Below are 6,000 nucleotides of genomic sequence, written 5' to 3'. Positions count from 1 at the left end.
GATTGAAAATGTAATTAAGCGGAGTATCTGCCACTTTGTTTTTCCCTCTTCAAAATGGCTATTGCTCTTTTTTTTTTTGTTCTCGCTGCCCCCAAAAAACAGTGTATTGATTTAATTTTGTTTTCTAATTTCAGGCGTCGAGGACAATGCGTTATTATGTTGTTGAAAACGTCCCCCGAATCAATTTGGCAATGAATCAGCAGGCAAAATGGAATCAGCTCAATACAGCCCTTCTACCAACTTTGAGAAACAATTATGATGGTAATGTTTCATATTGTGGAGCCGCTCGCTCGGCTTTTCCCCCCGCCGGCACACAGTCGACGAAGCACCCGGCCGGCTGGATGGCTGGCCTGTGGATTTAAGGCCCCGCGGAGCCGGTCTCCACGTGTCACCCGCTTAAATTGTGGGCAAACAGCGGCGAGTAATTAACAGTCTAATACGGGGAGCTAATGTTTGATCAATCTGGCTGTCTATATTGCGAGTTAAGTCAACAGTGCAGGAACAAACAAGAGAAAACCTTAAACCAAAGGAAAGGTCACTGGATCAATAATCCATTTAAGATGCTCCGCCGGATTCAGACAGCGGGTCCTTTGCCATCAAGACGCTGGAATTATTTATCTATTCTCTCATTCAATACTCAGTTCTTGTGGAGGTAAAGGTTTGGGGGTATCGGCTGGGGTTGGGAAGAGACCAATAATTCAGTTTTTAGGGCTTAAATCAAGCCACACAGTCTGCAAAGTAGTGGCTTTTGGAACACATGCTGTTTCGTTCATCAATTTCTGCATACTTCATCACAATAAATCTGTGGAAACACCACCATTCCCTCTAGTTGTTAAGTTGAATTAAGGCCCTATGCAAAAAAAGCTGAACATCCAAATTGAGAGTCAACAAGTACTTAAAACAGACCTTAAACTTTCCTGTTTAGCCTGTTTCCTTAATATGAGACCATATATCCACATCAATTTATGAATTAGTACAGGAAATACATGTACTAATATAATGTACTAGTATAATACATATCGGTTCTTCAGAGGTGACATTCTTGTAGTCCGTCTGGGATCAAGAGATTCCAGTGCTTCAACCTTTTATAACATATTTCTTAATATCTGATCACATATTCACCTTAATTTTTAAGTTAAAACAGAAAATATAATATATACAGTATACTGCTCCTTTAAAAGTGATAGTCTGCACGTTTTGGGAGTTTTGGGTATTTAGAGACCTCTCTATGGGTTGAGTTGATGACATGATAGTCTTGTAGTCCATCTGGGATCAAGAGATGCCAGTGCTTCAATTAGAACTTATATTTTATAATATCTGATCACATATCCACCTTATTTTTGAGTTAACACAGAAAATATAATATATACAGTATATTAGTCTTTTAAAAGTGATAGTCTGCAGAATTTGAAGATTTAGAGACCTCTGTGGTAGGTATGTGGAACTGCACTGAGCATAAGGGAAGAATATGTGAAGAATTGGGAAGAGACCATTAAATCAGAGTTTAGCTCTTAAATCAAAGCCTCACAGTCTGCAAAGTAGTGGATTTTGGAACACATGCTGTTACATTAGTAAATTTCTGCATACTACATCACGATAAATCTGTGAACATATCACCATTCCTGCTGTGCCTCCCAAACATCTGAAAGCACAGGCCGTAAATTGGCCCTTTTGTGAATAATTTAGCCAGGAGGAGATTTAATTTAGCCATTTTAAAGATTCATAATTTAGCAAAAGCCAGATGTTTACTGAATAAGTGTTTTTTAGACAACAGACAATTCAAAGAAGAGTAGTGTGACGAGACACTTATCTTACGAGACGAGATGAGACAAGATACTGGGTTCACGACATCATGACCAGATGAGATTTTAACAATATATCTTTTTTTTTTTTTATCTCAAGTTTAAACTGCAAAGGCAGGAATGTGTGAATGGGAACATGAGGCTCATTGGAAAACAGACTTACTTAACATGGAAAAGCATGCTGAAGTCAGCAGAAAGGGAGGTGTGTGTTTGTGCACGCACAGCTTCTGATTTGAGCAGAGAAGTGCTGCAGTTTGCCGCCCAAAATACCGATCAAACATTTGTTTTGGTTACCTGTGCATACAGTAAGTCTTGTGAGGCATAGTTAACACCTGACAAAAAATAATAATAAAAATATATAAATAAGAATGTACTAGCTTACGCTCTGCTGTTGAGATATGCAAATGCCTAATCTTTTTTTAATCTGACACATCCGCTTGATCAAAAATATGAAACATATTGGCCCTCTAAAAGTGGTAGTATGTAAATTTTGGGGGAATTCAGGATTTAGAGACCTCTCTGGTGGGGATGTGTAATTGCACTGATCATGTGGAAAAGTACTTTTAAAATGTCAGAACCCAGGAGAGCAAATTGCTTTAGAGTATGCAGGAGAATTACAGGATATAGTTAATATGATTTGTTTTTATCAGCACAATAGCTGTGTTTAAGCGTGAAATGTAGATTTAAATCAAATCAAATCAAATCAAATTTGATAGAATAGTGCTTTTTACAACTCATGTTCTTGTAAAGCAGCTTTACTCAGAACTGGAGGATAAGGAAACCTTAAGAGAAACCAAGGCGATCACATGTACTATCGCATATACTACCAAAGCTAATATATAAGAGAGGGGACCCATCCTCCTCTGGTCAGATAACTTATACATGAATGTTAAATGCTTCTAATGCATCCACATAGGTCTAATATACTGCATTAAGGTAAACAGCCACACCAACAGTGGAAGCAGTTTGAAAATTCCTAGAGTTCATATAAATTTGTAATCGGTAGTGGAGAGTAAGCAACTAATCCGAGGGAGGTGAAATAAATATCAGTCTGGCCGGACAGGGGACAGGAGGACCTAAAGGTGGAATATCCATCGGTTTTAGACCAGTCAGGTGGGCAGTGAATAACTCAGACGAAGGTAGAAAGATGGAATTAGTTTTTACTGGATTTATGGAGAACAGACAATATCCAATATTATCAGAGTGTAGCTAATGACTCCAGCAGATCTGCATAAAACAGCCTAACTAAAGGGAGAGAACCAGAAGGTAACATAGACATGGAGGCTCCCTGAAACACGAAAAACACTGGCATCCACTAGTGCTGGGCAGTATACCGGTTCAGTCGGTATACTGTGTGGGGAACTAGAACCGGTATGCACTTCTCTCATACCGCCTTACCACTAGAGGCGCTGTGGAGCACCGTGCAGAACAGAACCGTCAAAAAAGCACACGCAGTCTTGTGGAGTCAAATGCTGTTCTACCTCTGTGCTGCCTGAAAAGAAATCAGAACACCTCAGAACACCTCTGCTTCTGTTTCTCACTGTATGAGTGTTTTTATTCCAGTAAAATAGAGCAGTACAGCTCTTTTAAATATATTAATACTGTAGCTTGAAGTATGATTTAAATGTTTTTTTTTTGACTGGAGAAAGAAGGGAATTGTGGCTGATTTAAACACTGTAATGCCTCTAATGACTAGGAATAACATATAGTAAATTTATATTAAACTTGTGTCTTACTTGTGCAGTAGAGCTTATGAGAAATAATTATTTGAATACTTTTTGGGTATTGATTATTTTATGCCTTTTATAGTGTTTCTGGAACTATTAAAAAGATTTTTTATATTTTGTGAAGGAAATATATATATATATATATATATTTGCAGTCTATTGTTTAAATTCTTCAGCTGTTTTTCTGCTAATCTGCTAAGTCTAACTAAACCCTATACTAATCAAAGCCTTGGTTTTATATTATATGTACTCCTAACAGTACAGTAACTCACAAATCTATATTAAACCCCAGTCATACAAAACATAATGATAAAACAATTATAATAAATATACCGTAATATACAGTGAAACCTTCAAAATATTGAAAAATACCATTGGCCATACTGCCCAGCACTAGCATCCACCCATTTTAATGTCAGCGAACCTGATAATTTATAATTAGCATGCAGTGGGTTATAGTGGATAATAGCACCAGCATCTTAGTTAAATGCAGATACATACTGTCTCCAGAAAAGCTCACATTGTGGAGGTAAAAGTTTGTAGGATCGGGCGGGGTTGGGAAGAGACCCCTAAATCTGTTTTTAGAGCTTTAATCAAGCCACAGACTGTGCAAAGAAGTGGATTTCGGAACACATGCTCAGTTTCTGCATACTTCATCACAATAAATTTGCACTCGCACCGCCGTGCTCTCCACTTGTTAGGGTGAATTAAGGCCCTGCGTGAAAAAGCCGAACATCCGAAGCGAGAGGCAACAACTGCTCTGCCTCCCAAACATCTGAAAGCACAGGCTGTAAATCGGCCCTTTTGTGCATAATTTAGCCAGGAGGAGATCCAATTTAAAGATTCATAATTTAGCAAAAGACAGATGTTTACTGAACAAGCGTTTTGCTGAAACAGCTGCGTCTAAATAAATGACGGGGGAAAGGGGGCATTTTATGGGCGACTGCCTGGAGACGCCAGCCTTGCCAGACTTCATGAAAGATTGACGCGTCGGTCGCGGCCCCCTTCCTCGTTCCCTGAGGGGGGTGGGGGTGTGAATCTCCAGCAGATTTCTGCTTTCCTACTTTTGCTTCACTCCCCGCAGACATGCCAGCTGAATGATGAACCTGACCAGATACCACTCTATATCTCGCAGACGATATTCTGTCTGGAAAACTTGTAGAAAATGTTGGATTGATGTGTAAAAATATATTAAAATTAAGAGATTATTTCAGTTTCTGAATCAGTTTCTCTGATTTTGCTATTTATAGGTTATGTTTGAGTAAAATGAACAACATTTCTCCCAAAGTTCAAAATAAAATACTGTCATTTAGAGCATTTATTTGCAGAAAAAGGGTAATGGCTGAAATAACAAAAAATATGCAGAGCTTTCAGACCTCAAAGTTCATATTCAGTTTTAAGAGTTATGAAATCAATATTTAGTAGAATAACACTGGTTTTTAATCACAGTCTCCTCCACCAGTCTTACACACTGCTTTTGGATAACTTTATGCCTTTACTCCTGGTGCAAAAATTCAAGCAGTTTAGTTTGGTTTGATGGCTTGATTATCCGTCTTCCTCTTGATTATATTCCAGAGGTTTGTAAGTTGCATGTAAGCTTCCAGAAAGGATAGCCTGTAATATTACAGAAATAATGTTCTAGGAACAATGTGTGACATAACATTCCCAGTTAAGCTTATCTGAAGCTCAGTGTTTACCTTTTCAGGAGAAAATTAGCATCTCTGCGTCCGTCTTGTAGTCCTTCTAGGATCTAAGCTGTCTCTGTATGTCAAATTCATTGCCAATTATAGAGCAGTTATGTCTTAAAAAACATAGAAACTTTAAAGGGGACGTATTCTACCTCTTTTTTTACACAAGTTAGAATATGTCTATGGGTTATACAAACATGCTTGTGAAGTAATTTGCACAAAATCACTCTTACATAAAGAAGAGATCTCACTAGCTCTATTTCTTTTACCAGTTTTAGTCCCTTTTTTTTAGAATGAGCCGTTTAAGGGCTCTGTCACTGTTATAGAAATACACTGTTGCTGGCCACACCCTGACCATCTAATGTTTACTGTGAGCATTTACAACACATGAAAATGACAGAAAACAGAAGTGCTCGAAATCTATATATATGACCCTGAGTCTGACACACCTTTACGGATGCAACAAGAGGCGAGGGGTGGTGCCAGATGGTTCTATGGACATTTCCTTATTCTGACAACATTTCTTATCCTGATTTCTAAAGGAAATAAAGAGTTTTAAGCAAAAGATTAAAACTTCCAGACATGAATCTAAATGACTTAGACTTACACTTAGACAGTTGCACCACTCAGGGAACTCTTAGGGAACTTTTTAAAGTTTTTTGTGAACAATATTTTTCATTTATTATTTAGTTTTTCATTTATTACACAACTGTGATAAAAAGAACAATGGCTAGCTCTAACTTGACTTGAAATCATTAGTTCTAAACCAGTAGTTTTGTCTGT

Source organism: Astyanax mexicanus, chromosome 9, assembly GCF_023375975.1.
Source record: "Astyanax mexicanus isolate ESR-SI-001 chromosome 9, AstMex3_surface, whole genome shotgun sequence".
Lineage (NCBI taxonomy): Eukaryota > Metazoa > Chordata > Actinopteri > Characiformes > Acestrorhamphidae > Astyanax > Astyanax mexicanus.
This window is presented reverse-complemented; position numbering follows the sequence as displayed.